Source organism: Mustela erminea, chromosome 3 (genome assembly GCF_009829155.1).
Source record: "Mustela erminea isolate mMusErm1 chromosome 3, mMusErm1.Pri, whole genome shotgun sequence".
Lineage (NCBI taxonomy): Eukaryota > Metazoa > Chordata > Mammalia > Carnivora > Mustelidae > Mustela > Mustela erminea.
The window spans coordinates 64,313,033-64,332,866 of NC_045616.1; positions in this window are offsets into that span (position 1 = coordinate 64,313,033).

Here is a 19,834-nt window from a genome sequence, read left to right on the forward strand (position 1 = left end):
TTGTTCTCCAAGACCATATTCATATTCACGTTGGGACAGTGTATACTTAAGTGCTCCCCCTCGGGTAAGTCTCTAAGAAAGAACTCTTTGGTGCGCCAAAAGTGACCCATTTGGCCAGGAAACACCAAAGAATGATGAGCAGTGGCCCCTGTTGAGAGGTGTTCCGGGATCGTTTGGAATCTGTTGTGAATACATTCTTTGCTAGTTTGAGCGCTTGTTTCCTAACCGTGTGCCGTGATAGGTATTAGTGCTAGACTCAGTTAGCTGTTTGCTCAGAGGTGTCTGGGGAAGACCAGAGTTTGCAACTCAAACACCGCTTTCATCGATGTTTCTCACATTACCGTAGTTTAGAAAATAGGGCTTAAGACCGATAACAACCTTTTACATTGTGAGTGTGTTTGCATTGTCTAGTGACAGATAAATCCTTAACATTTCTCTTTACCTGAATACTTTAGACTAATTGTACATATCCATTCGTGCCATGAGTAAGTGGGCTATAGCTGGACCAAAATAAATGAGCCGTTGGAATAAAAGCATCACAATACTTTTCCAGCAGTCAGTCCCTCTCTCCTAGATGTGTTCTAAGCAATGCAAATGTCTGATTGTACCCCGGCGGCATCGCGATGGCGTTATATTGTAGCAAAGCTATGGCTCTCTAGTTTATAATGCAAATCTGCCGAGATGTGTGTGTGTGTCACTGCGTGACTTCTGAAAGCAGGGTGAATTTTCTGCAGCTGTTTCAAAGTTGTGGTCTGTCCTTGAATCCTCTATTAATTATTGTGTGCGAGCCAGAGGGAGCCGTGGTCAGGGTGGGCCCCCAGCCTGCAGGGAACTTTCTGGACTCCCGCTCTTTGAATTGATGTAGGCATTTGGGCTCACTACTTGACCATTCTCACCCTGTGAAACGTCCCCCACTTTGAAGCAAATACAATTCACAGCACAGTGCACACAAAAACCTTGGCATAAGACAGAGAAGGTTCTTCTTATTCTGTGGGCTGGTTGCTGTGGAAACAGATAACAAAGGGCAGCCTTCCACTTCTGGTATAATTGTGTAGCCCCCTTTTCTCTGGGCTTGACACCTGTCTGAATAAGAGTGATTAGAGCTGAATAATATCCCTCTCTGGGCTATTAAATATGTGGTTCACGTACAAAACTCTGTGTAAGTTGAAGTAAAGTGTTCATGTTCATATGTGCTTGTTTGCTACTACTACATTTTTGAGGTTTTGTAAAACTGTTATTTTTTTTTTCACAATGTGAAACTGAAGGTCAAATAAATTATTAGAGATTTTCTCTTCATTGTGTGTGTGAGTCTCTATTTTTATACGACATAATTTAATCTGCCGAAAACTGGTGCCTTCTGCAGTTTAATGAACATGAGGATCATTGCAGATATTTTCTGAACGTGTTTATCTCCCCTTCTAGTCACATACATTCAGGAAAGTGGTTTTGCCTGTTGAATAATTAAAATTTTTGGCTGTGTAGGATGTTTCCTGAAGCAGTGTGGAACACCTTAGTTCTGAGTTATTCATAGCTTGGAATATGAAAAATCACCTACCGTGTGATGGTAAGACAGCACAGGTAGTATACGGCAGGAATTTAGTTTTTAGCATCCTTGTGTGGGTTATATTTTGAGAGGGAAGCTGCGAGAGGAGGGGCAGGGGCGCAATCCCCTTTTCATCTGACATGCCTTAGCAATCATTGAAATACGTGGGAATCTATGCATATATTTTCCCTGTCACGGCATAGAAAACCCCAAGTTTAACCCCTCTGATACACATAGCTCCTTCCAAGGTGAAAGCCACCGTCCTGGCTGGCCCATGGTAAACATGATCACTTCCTGTCACAAGAAGATGCTCCTTTATCGCTTGGGTTGGGCCCCTTGCTCTTTTTTAATGTGTAGAGCAATGTCAGGCGTAGTCTTTTTTTTTGGATTGAAAATAAATACAACCTAATTAGAACTCTAGGAGAGCCCACAAGCAGACAGAATGCAATTAGGGCCTTTGGACTTTGACCAAAATGCCAGAGCAGATGCCTCAGGTTTTATAGAAAGATCATCCAGTTCTGTGCTGGGTGAGTCTGGTTGAGTGCCAAGCACTTGGGAGTCTTCAGATCCCATAGGCACAGTGCTGATGCCCCATGGAAACCCCACTGATGACACCGTATACAGCACCATAGGACCGGGAAGAAGGGAAAGTTAGCAGCTAGGTTAGAGTTAGAAAGTTAGAGTTGACACATGGGATTCAGATGTTCAAAAAAGCCCTGATACTGGGGCCCTGGGTGGCTCAGTGGTTTAAGCCTCTGCCTTTGGCTCGGGTCATGATCTCAGGGTCCTGGGATCGAGTCCCGCATCGGGCTCTCTGCTGGGCGGGGAGCCTGCTTCCCCCTCTCCACCTGCCTTCTGCCTGCTTGTGATCTCTCTCTGTCTATCAAATAAATAAATAAATAAAAATCTTCAAAAAAAAAAAAGAAAAAAAAGCCCTGATACTAATCTTAAGAAGGGTTGGAGGGGCGCCTGGGTGGCTCAGTGGGTTAAACCTCTGCCTTCAGCTCAGGTCATGATCCCAGGGTCCTAGGATGGAGTCCCACATCTGGCTCTCTGCTCAGTGGGGAGCCTGCTTCCTCCTCTCTCTCTCTGCCTTCAAATAAAATCTTAAAAAAAAAAAAAAAAGACTTTAAACCAAAACTCTTAAAAAAAAAAAAAAAAAAGAAGGGTTGGAAATATTTCCTAGAGAGATGATTGGAAATCTGCCTTTCAATCCCTGGAGTTCTTTTTATCATCTCACTTGGAACATGGAGACAGATTGGGGTAAAGAAGTTACTTCAAATCCTTAATTTTCGTTAATCTGGAAATTTCATTTCATTCCTACATTCCAATTGCCCTAAATGATGGAGGTATTGGTTTGGATTGCCTTGGGTTGCATGTAAGGGGAATCTGGCAATGAGAGGGGTTTAACCACCATGATGAAACTGCTGGGAAGCTGCCAGTCAGTGGTGGCACGGCTCCCCCACGAGGCCATGGAGGTCCGGGGCTGTGCCCGCTTTGCCATCCTGGACATGGTCTTTGGTTCTCATGTCTGCTTTCATGGCTCTCAGGACAGCTGAAATGGGGACAGACTTAAAGGGGAATAAGTATGTGTCAGATGAAGCTCTTCCCTTCTCTTGGGACAGTAATAGTTTTCCTGAAAGGCCCACCTAGGAGATTTACACTTACCTATGGTTGGCCACGACCGGCTCATGTGACCTTCCATGGAACTAGGGGATACTGAGGAGAGGGCTATTTTCGTTGGGACACATTGTCACCCCACACAGAAATGTGATTTTGTTAGTGAGGATGAAAGGCAGGGTGGATGGATTGGAAACTGCACAGCATCTGTTCTGGTGGATAATCAAAGGGTAACTCTAAACCGTAGCCCCGTTGATTGAGTGATTACGATGTGCTGGGACTATGCTAAGGACATGCTTCACAATCATTTCTTAGTCCTCACAACAAAAGTTGGTAAATGCAGAGCTTTTTTTTTTTTTTTTTTGACACACAGAGAGACACACGAGAGAGAGCGAGAGAGCGAGAGGAAGAGCCTGCACAAGCAGGGGGAGCAGCAGGCAGAGGCTGAGGGAGAAGCAGGTTTCCTGCTGATCAGGGAGCCCCACTCGGGGTTCGATCCCAGGACCCTGGGATCTTGACCTGAGCCGAAAGCAGGGGCTCAACCAATTGAGTCACCAGGTGCCCCAATGCAGAGCTTTCTTAATATCTCCAAGCCTCAGCTCCTTCATTTATAAAATCCAGATTCATATTCTCTAATAGGAAGACTTAATAATAAATTTCTCATAAATTTAAGAGAAAGCACTAAGATCTGTGCCTGGCACATAGTAGGTTCTCACTGGTTTTCAGCCATTGGTTTTTCAATACTACTGGGAGAAATACCTCTGCTAAATCTGAGTGTCTGTTCCATGTAAGGGTTTGTGTTCAAGGTCTGGATGCCCATCACGTAATTCTGTCTTCATAGCAACCTTGATGGTAGGCACTGCTATTACCCTCGTTTTATAGATGAAGAAACAGGTTTTGAGAGATTATCTAACTTGCCCAAGGGAGTGGTGGAGCCTGGGTTTTAAGGCATGCTCTCCAACCTGCTCCTCTCCATCCAGGAATGTGGAGGAGAAGTGACTCACAGGGCTGAGGCTGGCTGTGGCCAACCCAGGGCTCTTTGTGTCCACCATGTCCAGGAAGCCTTGACTTTAGAAAAGCCAAGGACTCTGCAGCTGGAGAGTCCTGCCCTCAGACCTGAGAACTAAAGAAGCACATTGGAAGGACTCTACATGGGACTCAAAATGTTCCTTGACGATGTGTTCTGAAGATAAGACTGTGGAGAATTTAAAAATAAATGCCCCCGCCTCCCCCAGTGGTCGTTACATTTGATAGTTTACTGAACTGCACAGGCTTATGTTATGTGTACTCTTTTAGTTGTACAGCTTTTCTTTACTGAAAGACTGAATATACGATGGACAATAGCCAGAGCGTAACAGGAAGAGAACTCTGAACCGTGATCTGCAGCAACCAGTCCAGGAGACCAAAATCTATGGTGGCGGGCCTGCAATGACTAGTCAGACCTGTGGGAGTCAGACCGATCTCTCTAGCAACTGATTCAGCCAAACAACGATCCATGTAATAATTGGCTCAAAATGGCCAGGATTTTGGTTGATAATGGAAACCTTCCCTAATATTTGTCCTTGCTTCCAACCGAGGACCAGCCAGAGACCATCCAGTGTGCCCCCCTAACCATCACATAGGATGCCCTACTTTTAATTAGCCCACCGACAGCTTCCCCACACTACCAGCCTCCAGTCCGGGCATCTCTGAAGCCTTCCCTTTTCTCCCCACTCCTTAGTGTGCCCTTTGAGTACCTGCCAAAACACACTGCCAGTGGCTGACTCTTGCTAGAGTGAGCTCTGAATAAATAGCCTTTGCCTGCTCTCATGTGGCTGGTCTTTGTTTACATCCACAGACAAGTGTTTGTTCAGTAAAATAATTAAATATTTCAATAAAAATGTTCATAAAAATGAAGTGGGGACCAATACTGTGGGTTCTGGATAAACTGGGTGTTCAGAGGAAAGTGGTTTTATCCTGAATGTTGGAATAGAATGAAATGTGCACAATACGTAGAGTAGGAGAAAGATGAATTTTGAGTTAATGGGGTTGAGATTAGGGCATCTGGTTTGCCACAAGGAGAGCAGTTGCTTTGTTTGGGAATATTTTGAATAAAGTGAGAACACTTAAGTAACTTTTACAGCCATATTCACGGTGCACATGGATGTATGAATAAATGCAAAAATTTAGCAGTTAATTCCTGGTCGTGCCTGTCACAAATCTTAAGTGCTTCGCCTGTCTGACACGTATTCAGACAAGCCATCTGTCCTGCATTTGAGTTTAATCATAGACAATGAATTTTAAAACTCTGTTATTTGTCAGACATGGGACCACTAAGTTTAAGACCTAACTTGCAGAGGGAAAAAATGTATGCTGAGGCATGACTATGAATTAAAAGTAATTTGACTAAGTAAATTATAAATCTACCATAATCTTGTCCAGCTCCGTTTACAGCCCAGCTTGTTTTGTGACTCCAGGGGAACCAAAGGAGACAAAGTTTCTCTCTCTCTCATCTCTCTCTCCCTCTCTGGTCCTGTTTCCTTGGCAACCTAATCTTTATCTGATGAAAGATGGAGGTCTGCATCCAGGAAAGGCAGTTGGAATTTCAGCAAAGCCTCTCACTAATCTTTCTCCTGCCTTATCAAATGATTTGTTTTGTTACAAGAAGTTATTTTACACCCACCTTTTAGATGGCACTGGGGGGTTGTTTACTGGATATCCTGGAAGGGCTGAGAGAGTGTTTCCACGTAACACTGTAACCACAAAGAAGATGAAATCAGCCTCTTGGTGGACACAAACTAGGCACCTGCAAAGTGAGAACTAAAATGTCTCTTGGGGCACCTGGCTGTGAAGTTTGATCCTCAGGTTATGAGTTCAAGCCCCATGTTGGGCTCAGAGATTACTTCAGAACAAAACAAAACAAAAAACAACAACAAAAAAACTCTGTCTCTATCTCTGAGGTTCTAACTAATCCATACACAAGCTCTACATTCCAAATACCCCTGTCCCTCTCAGCCACCCACGTACATTCTGGCAGAGGCATCGCTGCCAGGAGAACCATTTTGAAAGAATGAATCTTGGAATTTTGAAATCATTTGTACACTGTGAAGGAAAGGAAGGGAGAAAGAGGAAGAAGGTGGAGGACACCCTCAGGGGGACGTGTCTGGTGGGCGGTGAGCCACTTCACATCCCTTTCAGGGACTTCCTGAGAGTGCACGTGCTGAGCACACGGGTGGGGGTTAACCAACACCCTCTTTCAAAATGCAAACACCTCGGCCCCTTTTGGGGGACTGTTAGTCATTTACAGGTTTATATGAAGAGGGCCAGTCTGAAGGGTGGGCGGAGGTCGGGAGTGCTGACAAACTGTGTCAGGGAACCCCGGGCGGGGCCTCGCCTGAGTGGGACTCAGACCCTGAGACACACCCAGGAGAGCCCCAGGAGTTAGGAAGCCTGTAGGTGTAGTAGAAGTAGGTGGGAGAAGAGTGAGAGAGGCAACATTTTATGCCCAAAATATTATGGTTGGGGAGGACGAATAAGAAGAGCACAGAAAAATCTTAAGGCCGTGGAACTATTCTGTATGATGCTATGAAGGTGGATACCTGTCATTATATGTTTGTCAAACCTCACAGGATGTACATTGCCACGAGGGTACGTGTCCCTTGCTCTGAACTACCAACTTACAACTCACACTGTCGGAGCCAACTCACTCATCACTTAATGCCGGTCTATGTTTTGACCAATACCTATACATGAATATCTGTACTCACAGTGTAAATGCTGACCCTGAGACTCTATTTCTGCCAACATTTTCCCTCCACAATACTTAGCGTTCAAAATTTAATTACTGTAATATATTTTAAATTTCCCTTTTCAGGTATTTGTCTGGAGCAGAAAACTAATTTTGGAAATGGCTGAATGGGTGTACAGATGCCCACGTGTTGATGAGAAATTCATTTCCTCATTCATTGGTTTATTCGCTGGGAAAAAAATTAATTCCATTTGCTGGAAGTGCGGAAATGTTCAGAGAGATAAACCAAACCTTATTCAGGAAGAAACATGGGTGTTTCAAAAAGTTTTACCAGAGCTGATTAGAGATGGCTCGGAGGGAAACAGAATGTTTCTCTTGGATGTCAGTAGGTTGGCCTTGATGGCCAGTGCTAGGGCAGACCTCCCTGAACATTCTGTGAAGAGGCACCTTTCGGCCTCAGTATCCCTAAGGGTAGAGAAGTGTGGCGGGCTGTGTAGGCACAATGGATGGGGTGGCTGTCTTTCCTTTCCAGCAAACTGGAAAGAAGGTTGTGAGGAGGAATTTATGTAAGACAGTGACTGTCTTTGCAATCACCAAAAGGCACTCATAGCTTCTCTTGCCCTCCAAGTATCATGATAAAGGCAGAGAACCATGGAGTCCTAAGTGTCTTGGTTGGCTTTGCTTGTGCTCAGACATGTGGCATTCAGTGTGTTCCTCAGGGTGATAGCTGTCATTAGTAGATCTTGTCTAACCTCTGAGGACAAGGGATGGGCATGCCTCCTTTCTCTTCATCATTGGGAGTGTAGGAGCTCTCCAAAACAGGGAGGAAAGGAGCTACCTTTGAGGCAGGGAGGGGCTGCTACAGTGGTACCTGGAAACCTGGGGCCAGGCATTAGCCCTCAATGGGAAGCAAAAGGGAGAGAATTTGAGAGAGAGAGAGATCTAGTCATCTCTGCTCTTTCCAGGTTGGTTTATGCCCTGGTTTGTGTCCCGTTCACAGGGAACAGAAAGGCATGAGGGAGTCTATGATGGACGTAGCATTAGAATCTATAAGCTGTGGGACAGAACAGAACCCGCAAGGCAGGTAAGAGAGTGGACAGACGGAGCAGCTCATATGTGCCCAGCATGGAGGCGCCACCACCATGGGGCAACGGCAGCATTCAGAAGAGCACTCCGTGTCCTTCCTTCATCACGTCACACAGGTCCGTGTGGGCTGAGTTGTCTCCCTGGCTTCTCTGGCCCTCTCCTTATTTGCCACAGTCTTTCTAGACATCTCTTCCTGATCTATCCTCATCCTGACATGAGCCCTTGGATTTCCAAACCAATCCAAGAGGCTTACAGTTGAAGACTAAGATAGAAAATGCTGCCCACCTATTACCCTGCCTGTCGGCCCTGTGATTTCCTGGGGACAGGACACGTTCAGGGGCAAGTGATAGATTTTTTGGAAGAGATTCGAAGGCCCCAGTGGCTCGGCTTTTAACATCTTCCTTGCAAAGGGCCGGTTTCTTCACTTTCTTTTTTATATGTGGGGAGATGATGAAACGTGTTTGAAAATGTCTTAGCATTTGGCAATGATCTGCCTGAGCATAGTGCTAGGATTGCTCTGTTCACAACTAAGCTGCAATTTTAGGCAGAATTTGCAGAGCATCTCAGCATTTAACAGCTCAAGAAAACTTGGCAGTGATTTCAGGCTGCATAACATCTGCTTATTTCATTTTGTTACAAGTCACCTGGGCAAAAACTTCCTCACTCTGGCCTGTAAATGAGCTCATCCCCAATTAGAACACTCCGGTTAGTAGCAGTAGCAATCGTCCCTGAGCCATCTATAACGAAGCCTTAAAGCTAATGGCACTTCTCCGTGCTAGCAAAACAAAACCATTATTTTTCTTCGTAGCTCAGATGGGTGATTTGGTAGTGTCTTACCAGCTCTAAAAGCTTATTCTCTGAGGAGGAAGTAGTGTTTTCTTAGTAGAAACTTTTTTTTTTTTAATCTGGAAAGTTTGAACAAAATTATTTGGGAGCCATTTAATGTGGATTTTAAAATAATGTGGTTCTGTACCAGCCAAGCACTCTCTGATCATTTTTATTATTTTTTAAAACTTTTTTTGTTTATTTGTCAGAGAGCACAAGCTGGCAAAGTGGCAGGCAGAGGCAGGGGGAAAAGCAGGCTCCCCGCTGAGCAGAGAGCCCAATGCAGGGCTCCATCCTAGGACCCTGAGATCATGACCTGAGCCAAAAGGCAGAGGCTTAACCCACCGAGCCACCCAGGCGCCCCGCTCTCTGATCATTTTAAAAAGCATGACTATTGTATCTATTCAAGATTTTCCAATGGAGACCTTTGAGGACTGTTATTAAATAGGTACCAAGTATACTGAGCTCCACAGTTATTTTTCTTCCCATTTTCCTCCAGATGGCTATAATGTTCCTCAGGAAAAGTATGCTGTTTGAATGCATCTGCGAGCATCTCCCTGCTTTAGAAGCGGTAGGAAGCCCAGGTTGGTCATCTTCAGTTTATTATGTATCCTGACCCCACACCACATGTCCTTCTTCAAGGTCAGCTCTCTGTTTCCGGTATACAGTTTTAGAGGAGGACCAAAGGACAGTGACTTGGAGAAGACAGCAACTGATGCCACTATCCTGGCACTGTTGGCCAGGACAGAAAAGACCCTGCTAGCCTTCACGGCGGGCTGCTTTAGCGTCCTTTGGCCAGAGTCAACAGGGCAGGAAGTGACGGAAAGTCATCTGAGCTGGGGCCCAATCAAAAAGTTGGCTAAAAAGTTCCTTCTTAGCACTCTATGCTGGTTTTCTCTGAACTGGTTCTTTATGCTGAGACAAAACTCTCATAATATCATGGGATCAGAGCTGATCATCAGTCTGGGACTGGTAGTTGACCTTGAATCTTGACTCTGGGCCTGTGCTTAATTTTCTGTGGTGACAATGAAAGCTCATTAAAAAGCTGACACATCGTTTTCAGCCTTGAGCTCATCTCTGTGATTCACTTCAATGTCTGAAGGAAGGAGAAGAAACCAAATTAGTCACAGGAAAAAAAATAGAAGAAACTTTTGGGGGCCTCCCTTTTTATGTCATAAAGTTATTTGTAACTTGAGAGTTATTAAATGATCCCACTAAGAGCCCCTTCTGTTGAAATGTTAACAGCAGGAGACAAGTTAAACCTACTCAGAGTGCTGTCCGTCACCCACTTGAAGTGTTACTGAGGAGCGAAAATCGATTCTCTGACAGCCACAGGCCTTGCTGCAAATTCATCCTTAGCATCGAACTGAAGGAGAAATGACAGCTGATGAAGAAGTTTTTTAAATGCAGAAAAAGTTGACTGGAGAGTTTTCATGTTTCAACTTGATAAAAATATTTCCAAACTTTTTTTTTAAACCAAAATTAAAATATCTAAATAACTCAGGCTATTCCCTTTATGCCACAGTGCATAAAACTATATTTATTTAAGTAGTAATAAACACTCCATTGTTATTTACCTGGCTAATCCTAATTCCAGATGGGAATATTTTCCAGGGAATTTGAAGAATCATTTTTTGAGGTGAGGTTTAGGTCTCTGTGGGGCACCCATGATGGGAGGGTCTGCAGAAATACACCCAAGGCCCAGAGGAAAAAAGAAGAAGCTTGTCACTAGGAAGTAACCACCCAGCTTTTGAAAAACCAGATTCCTCCTTTAAACCATTTATTATGTTACAAATTTTTGAAAGCCTTTAGGAATGACTTACATTTAAAAGCTGATAAGCTAGAATTGTTTGAAATTTGAGACCCTAGAGGGGGAGTTCACCTTGATGGGTGCAGTTTTTGTGCTGGCCTCTAAAACTGTGTGATGGAAATGTAGTTGATCCTAATCCCATACAAGCTTGGCTTCTGATGAATGTGGTGCAGGGTCGATCATACTATACTTGTTAACCTGCAACTTGCATTTTTCTCTTAATATGCCATTCGGTTCTTTCCCTGTGAATATCACAGATGATATTCTCTGACATTCTGATTCAGAATCTTGTTCTCTCTTCTTGAAAGGGGATTGGACATTGGGACATTAGGAATAAACCTCCTCAATCTCAGCTGCCTTGTAAACTCTTGCACTTTACTTCTAACTGCCTCGATTGGATCCTTTGCCAGTTTAGATCCAGGTTCCAAACATATTTGAATGGATGCAATCAGCAAATATATTCTCAGTGGCTTGGCTATGGACAGAACTTTACACACACACACACACACACACACACAGAGATTTATTTATTTGAGAGAGAAAGAGAGCGTGTGAGTGAGCACACAGTGGGGAGGGGCAAAGGGAGAGGGAGAGAAAGAATCCCAAGCAGACTCTGTGCCGAGCGAGGAGCCTGATGCGAGGCTCTGCTCTATCCGAGGACCTGAGCTGAAACCAAAAGTCTGACGCTAAATCGACCGCACCACCCGGGCATCCCCAGACAGAACTTCTTAATACAAACTCTCATAAGCTTTATTTTACAGTAGAGTCTGTTGGCAAAGTGCTCAGACCTCCAAACCACTCTACTTGACACCTTTGCAACGCATTTGATGCCACCATTGTGGTGTGGAGCCTCAGTGCCGCTCAGCCTCTCCCAGGGATGTGCTAGGATCTCTGTGGAGCCCCGCTGTCATGGATGTAAGATATATGCCAGTGGTACCCAGGACAGAAGGAAATCAACGTGCAGAGTCTTTGCCTTGGTTAACTGGTAGACTGGGGGGAGTCTTCCTGCTTTTAACAGCAACACGGATATTTTTATAAAAGTTTTCTCTGAAGTACAAATGACCTGATGAACAAAGAGATGAGCCGTTTTTTTTTTTAACTCTATTTTTAGTTTTGAATTAAATGACTGTAATAAAAATGTACCCATTTGTTTCCTGATAGAACGAAAGTTGAGTGGATAAAAGCATTTCTTTCTTAAACTTCTGTCTTTCTTGGGGTCTAGGGCTTTTTTTTTTTTTTTTTTTTTTGTGACAGGAAGTCTCTAAGTCACGAGAGGAAGGCAAGCAAACCCTGTGCTATAACAGGGACACCTGGCTTCATCTGATTTTCCTAGCTTGCAATTACATCAACCTCTGTCACTAGCTGCAGAATGGGTTCAATTATGCAGTGTCTTTAATCCGTAATATCTCTGGACTTGAGAAACATTATTGCTTTAATTATCACCACACCCCTAGGAGGAACCAGAGGTAGAAACTCTGACCAGCATCCCAGTATTACAGGGGAAGGAGTTAAAAGGAAGGGCTACCAAGTGACTAGACAGACAGCCTCTGAGGCCTGGAGGCAGCAAGCGTGCCGACTCGGAGGCGCTGGGTTCAGACTTATAGGTCCTGGTCTGTGTTTCTGTGTTGACTGTCCAGTGAGTAAGATAGTTGATGAGCCTGAGGCATGCTGAGGTAATACATCAACAATGGATTTGAATGGAGTCAAGAACTGGGTACATAATCCTCATTCTGGCTTTACTGACCCAAAAAGAACACTCTCCATGTACAAGGGAACACTAAGTAGCTTCAGTGGATTTTGAGTCACCGGTTTGGGGCAGCTTGGTCGGAAAGTTAGACCAAATGATTGCTCACTGGTCTTGCTTTTGAACTGTTCTCTGTAGTCCCTTAGGCCAGCAAAAGCTCACTCGAGAGCTCTCCCTCACCACCCCCCGCACATGCACACATACCCTCCAGCTCTGCTCTGGCTGTGCGGGTCTTTTTCAGTTGACAATTAAAGGAGGACCACAATTCTATGATATTAAGAATTAAATTAAAATCATATTTCACCTAACAAACATCTCAGAGGACAGAGTGCCTGGTGCTACTGAACCAGCTTATTTTCTTCCTGGGCAGCCGACATCTCTCAGAGCTCAAGAGGCACATGGGCTCTGGATGTGGAGGCAGCAGGAGAGTCGGAAGGTCAGGCCCTGCTGGGTTGTGTCTGCGTCTCACATTTAGCAAGTACTTAGTGAGGGACATGTGATATGGTGGGAGGACAATATGGCAGAAAGCACTGAAGTGCCATAATACTACATGGGACCACTCTTCTATTCATTATGTGTGAGAAGCAGTCAGTCAGATGTCCCATTGAGTGTCTGGTATTTGCAGCTTCTTTGGGGCAGGCAGTGTTCCTGCCGGGTGGGACAGGGTCTTAAGGTGGAGAAACCCTAAAGAGATCACCTAGTCCAGAGGTTCTCATGCCAATCAGACAGAGTTATTATTATTTTTTTAAAAAGATTTTATTTATTTATTTGACAGAGAGATCACAAGTAGGCAGAGAGGCAGGCAGAGAGAGAGGAGGAAGCAGGCTCCCTGCTGAGCAGAGAGCCCGACGCGGGGCTCAATCCCCGGACCCGGAGACCATGACCTGAGTTGAAGGCAGAGGCTTAACCCACTGAGCCACCCAGGTGCCCCAAATATTTTTTTTAAAGATTTTATTTATTTATTTGGGAGAAAGAGAGCACGAGAGGGGAGAGATCAGAGGGAGAAGCAGACTCCCTGCTGAGCAGGGAGCCTGATGAGGGACTTGATCCCAGGACTCCACGTTCTTAACCTGAGTCCAAAGCAGTTGCTTAACCAACTGAGCCACTCAGGGGCCCTCACTACAAATATTTTATAATTTTTCTCTTTACTACCCTAAATTAAAATCGCCACCCAATATAGCGCCCAATGTCCAAAAACCGTGATAATGCTCTGTATCAGCTTCCCCAGGAAACAGAAGCTGAGATGGCATCTGAAGGCAGGAGAAGTATATCCCATACACTCCCAGGATCGACACATGTAGTAGAGAGAAAGAAGCAGGATGGGGTTGAGGGAGAGGTGGGCCTGTGCCTGAAGGCAATCTCACAAATGACACAGTAGATCCTACAGGGAGCTCTGGACTTGGGGTGATCCTGATGAATTGTGCCCAACCAAAGCCTTCCTAACACCCCTGTCCCCCCCCCCCCCCTCCCAGTGATGGTCAATGGATGCGGGTAGCTTCTAGAGAGGAGTCAGCCCTCTGGAGACCAGAGCCACTGGGAAGGGGTAGAGACACTCAGCTATGGGCTGTCCGCAGTCAACATTTTAGGAGCTGTGGAAGCCCTGAAGCAGAGACCTAGAGGGAGCCCCCAGGGTCTAGCACAAACTGTAATAGAAAGGAAAAACAATAGGAAAGTAATTCCAAATAAAAGCATATGTATTTCTCACATGAGGTAACTAAAAGATGTTGTGAAGTGTTCCGATAATTGCAACTGTTTATAATGAATTTGTTTGGGCTTAAGAGAAGACCATACTCAACTGAATATGGCCAACACTTTCTCTTTATATCTGGAACTTGGAAATAAGGGCTAGGTGAGTATATATGTATCTATACTTGAATGGTTACAATTACGTATGCAGACTGATATGTTGTCCCTGGAAGGTGACTGAAAAGGTGATCAGTTCTTGGTAGAGTTCCCAACAAAACAAGTATTTATATACAGTGGTTGCATTCTTGGAAAATTCAATGTATATCAAAGCTATGAAAAATATATTTTGTATTTATATGCTAAATGGAGTAGCTATGAGGCTCAGATCATTTTATCAAGTTTGATGAGACATTTATTTGAACTTAGTGATGGATATGGGAAAATTCTTTGTCATGGGGACCATACCCCACACTTTCTAGGGTACCATGTCTAGCCCCACCCACTAAATGCTAGTAGTGCTTCTAATCAAAAATGCAGATTTCCATGCTTCCCCAAGGAGTCTCAGAGGAACTTGATTAGTCCTCTGCTTCTAGCCTAAACAGAACTGCTTTCCCTTCTCAAGGTGTTTTAAAGCAAGAGATCTGAGAACTCTGTTAAGTCCCTATTTCCACAAAGCAGTCCAAATTAAAGAGATTGTACAGCTCTGGGCACACCTGGGATCCCACAGCCTGGAGTACTTGCCCCCTAGCTCTCCCATCAGCCTTGGGATGTCACCCTCAAGTGCTTGAACCCCAACCAGATTGTCAAAGCCACAGTCTAGTTCATCTATAACTGACTGACTTAGTAGCAGCCAGGAAGGGTTGTGGGCCTCTTGGGTTTCCTTCACTTAGGAGGATTTTTACTGCCCACCCCTTGTTCCTCCATCACTTCTTGCTTTGGCAAAGCTGAATTTCAGGAGAAGACAGTGGATTCATGGGAGTAAGTAATCTGTCATACCTGCTTCTATACAAGCAAGGGAAATGGTTGTTTTCTCAGAAGCCTGATTTGGCCCTTAGTGGAGCAGGCTCTGTGTATTCCTTTCCTCCTACATCAAACAGTTGGTCCCCCTGCAAACTCACCGAAGCAGCCTGTCTAAGGGAAAGGATGAGGAATGTCAGGACAAGGACCATGGAAATGGAATTAAAGGTAAGGAGAGGGGTGCCTGTGTGGCTCAGTGAATTAATCAGTGACTCTTGATTTCAGCTCAAGTCCTGATCTCAGGGTCATGAGAGCCAGCCGCATGTTGGGCTCTGCGCTGGGTGCGGAGCCTGCTTGAGATTCTCTCTCCTTCTGCCCTGACCCTCCCCCTGCTCACACACCAGTACGCTCTCTCTCTAAGGAATAAAAAAAGAGAGAAGAAAGATTTCTAGGCTGATTTAAAATATAAGACAACAGCAGCACCAACTGGGAAATTGAAAAGGGAAAACTTTAATATGAATTATTTTATGCAGACTGCTTTATGCTAATTCAGATGTTAAGACTTAATTGTAAAGTGCTTATGCAGCAAAACTGCTGATACCAGTGATGGTTCAGCCTGTATAAAGAATTACAAGGCTCTGGAAATGACTGCTGGAGCCTTACAGTAATTTGTATCCGGGAGAGTGGATGCAAAGGAGACGGACATGTTTTATCTGTGCACCTGAATAACATACAGACAAGTGTTAGTCATTCGTTTATGAATATTTTCCATTACCACTCATCTCTCAACATATGGCAAACATTTCTTGCTGTTTTGTTCTGTCCCCTCTTCTGCAGGCTGCCGGAAACAGCTGGCATGTATCTTTTTATAATTTTGCCAATAACTTCTCTGATGCACTAGGTTTCTTTTGTGATTAGAGAGAAAAATTATTGATCTTTTTAAAGACATTAGTTCGTTGTTGCTGGGAGGCCAAGAGTGTTTTTTAAATGAAAAATCAATCACATTGCGGATTCTACCTCAAAATATGAGCATCTCAGGAATTTCTGAACAAGTGCATTTTGACCTAAGTGCCATTCTCTACTCAAAGGACTGCAGTGTGATACTTTTTGAAATGATGGCATTACACCTTTGTGGACTTGACTCGTTCTATTTCATTAGAAAAAGTAGTGCTCAGAATGGATCACAGTTAATTGTAACAAAACCTTGTTAAAACTGACATGATGCAGCCTAGTCTCAGTTTTATCTTGATTTTATGCAACTTTTCGTAGTTTTTTAAAACATAATAAAGGCAATTCTGAGTTTCTGAGCTTCACATTAGACTCAAAATGGACTATTCAAATGCCCATTCGAGAAGTAAGGCCATGACCTATGGTGGTACTGGTTGCATACCGAGTCCCTGCTCATGGCGATCTCTAGCGGAACCGGTATCTGTAGATGAACCTGGACTTGGTCCAGATGCCACATGCTTGTTACAAGGATGTTCTGTTACCCAAAACCCCCTCCCTATTTTGGTCCTTGATTTGCACTTAGATTCTTGGGAATATGGACTGAAATGGACAGATGCACCATGGCAATCCTCTAGTCCTTGAGATGATGGAAACTTTACCATTGGAACCCTCGCAAAGTAGGTTAAATCAAAACAGCTGAATAAGCATTGTAATCAGCCTGGGTGATACCATTTGTGGTAAAATGAAGGAGACTCAAACTAATTCTGAAGGCAAATACAAATGAAGATTCTAAAAGGATAGTTTCAGTGAAATTAACACATAGCCTTCTAAATATTTTTAAAATTATGTGCTTGCCTTTTTAAAAAAAAGTCTCATTTCTTACTATTGTTATTTTATGTTCAATTATCAGCTTCCTCTGCTTCTAAGGACAAGGATATCATACATAATTGATACCTATAACTTAACCAGATATTTTATTGAATTGGTGACTAAAACAAAAGAAAGAAAATGAACTTTTATCGCCTCTTTTTGTCTCCACTCACACATTGTATGTGAGTATAAAATATACAAACCCACAAGCACCACATGTATCTTTTTAAGATAAGGAGGCAAGCTATAAGAATATAAGAAAAAATGTAAGTCTAGTAGAAAGAGACATCATAGAGTATGTCTCAGAGTAGTTGAGTTTATTTGAAACATAAAGGAGCTGCATTTATTTTTTAAAAAAGACTATTTATTTGTCAGAGAGAGGGAAAGAGAGCGAGTGAGCAAAAGCAGGGGGAGCCACAGGCAGAGCAGACAGAGGGAGAAGCAGACTCCTTGCTGAGAAAGCAGCCTGATGCCGGGGAGTTAATCTAAGGACCCTGGGATCATGACCTGAGCTAAAGGCAGACACTTAACCAACTGAGCCACCCAGGCATCCCCCAAAAGGAGCTGCATTTAAACAGCACCTCAAGGGCACCTGGGTGGCTTGGTCGTTAAATGGCTGCTTTTGGCCCAGGTCATGATCCTAGGGTCCTGGGATTGAACCCCACATGGGGGCTCAGTGGGAAGCCTGCTTTTCCCTTTTCCACTGCCCCTGCCCGTGTTCCTGCTCTTTCTGTGTCTCTCTGTCAAATAAATAAATAAATAAAATCTTTTAAAAAATACCATTTCAAATGGAAGTCATATTATGTGTCATGGTATAGAATTAACAGCAAAAAAAAAAAGAGATGATTTTATATGTTAAAACATTTTAGGGCAAAAATTGAGTGATTTTTTTCCTCAAAAGCATAAAAGAAGACTACCTGAAAATGGACAAAGAACATGAATAGACAGCATATCAAGGATAAAATAAAACAAATAAAAAATATGGGAAGAAGATCAGTCACACATGAATGCAAATTAAAACATCTTTCCACCCCCCCCCCCAACAAATCAGTAAAAAGTAAGACACAGAGAAAGGGAACGAGAGAGAACTGACAAAGGTGTGATAGGACAAGTGCTTTTATACATTGTCAATGGGAGTATTAGTTGACACAATATTGTAAGACATAATCTAGACTACAAATTTTACAAGTCCTTAAATGTTGATAACTTTGACCCAGTTATGTCACATTTAAGAGTCTTTACTATGGAAGTAATCCTCATTATCTTTTTTTAAAAAGATTTATTTATTCACTTTTAGCAAGAGAAAGAGCAGGAGGAGGCGCAGAGGGAAGGAGAGAGAGAATGTCAAGTAGACTCCATACCAAGTGCGGAGCCCGATGCAGGGTTCAATCCCACAACCCCAAGATCACAAACCGAGCAGAAACCAAGTGTTGGGACACTCAAACGACTGAGACATCTGGGCACCTCAAAAGTAATCCTCATTGGTGATAAAAAATTTGCGTTAAAATCAATGCTCATCAGGCCCTAATGGTCCAGTGAAAGACTTGCGGACAGTGAGCATGGTGTATCAACTTGATGGAACATTGTGTAGCCATTAAATGTCGTGTTTCCAAAAGTTATGTCATAACAGAAGAAGATTCCTGTTAGAATGTTAAAGAAAAATAAAACAGCTCTCCTGGAGATGAAAGGTACAGCGTAGGGAGTATGGTTACTGGTCCTACGATCATATGTGGTGATGGATGGTGGTTCCACGAGGGTGAGCAAGGCATGGTACAGAGATGTGGAATCACTACGTTGTATACCTGAGACTAATGTAACATTGTGTGTCAACTACACTTCAATAAAAACAAAAATAAAACAGCTCTCAGAGTTATACGTGGAGTATTAGATTAGTTATATTAAGAGGAAGAAAAGGGGTGCCTTGGGCAGCTCAGTCAGTTAAGCATCTGACTTAATTTCAGCTCCGGTCATGATCTCAGGGTCGTGAGATGGAGTCCCGCGTTGGGCTCCACACTAGGCATGGAGCCTGCTTAAAATTTTCTCTCTCCCTCTGTTCCTTGCGCCCTCTCTGTCTCTCAGAAGAATAAGGGGGGAGGAGCGAGAGGAGGAGGAGGAGGAGGAGGGAGAGGAGAATGGGGAGGGGGATGGGGGGAGGAGGAAGAAAAATAAAACCTAAAAATGATGAATAAGAAAAAATGGCTGAAAAAAATAAACCCAAAAATAAACTCTGGTTTTATTTAGATGATGAGACATCCCATGTGTCATGTGTTTCCTTTTTCCCTAATTTTCTAATTTGCTTTATAAAACAAAACCTACTTCAAAAACTACAGGGCGCCTGGGTGGCTCAGTGGGTTAGGCCGCTGCCTTCGGCTCAGGTCATGATCTCGGCGTCCTGGGATCGAGTCCCGCATCGGGCTCTCTGCTCAGCAGGGAGCCTGCTTCCCTCTCTCTCTCTCTCTCTGCCTGCCTCTCTGCCTACTTGTGATCTCTGTCTGTCAAATAAACAAATAAAATCTTAAAAAAAAAACTACAAATATAAAAATTATTAAAGCATGTTACAATCACACACTAAGATAAGTAAATGGTGAGGCTCCTATTCTGGTGTCAGATGGGTGAATTTTCCAAAAATTCTCGATGTCGACGTGGTTTGAGCTGTGTCATTACTATAAAACATGATACATGAGAGTGATGATTATCTAGTTATCCTTTGCATATGTGAACTTCCGAGGAAGGAGTTCATTCTGAGTTACCCTTTATGGTCAACTGGAATGGTTCTGGGAACCCCCATTTATCCTGCGCTGTGTGAGCTCAGTCTGACTCTGTCCTGTCCACCAGCCCCTCCTTTTTTGGCTTGCTCCTGTGTCCCCTTCTCTTTCCTAGGGAAGCCAGACTCCCGGACACCTCCCCAGAATGGATGCTAGAACAAGCCCCTCCTAGGCCATTCTGAGTTCTAATTTCTAGTGAGTCATTCTTGCCCATCTACATAAAGGCCCAGTTTCATCAGGTCTGATATTTCTC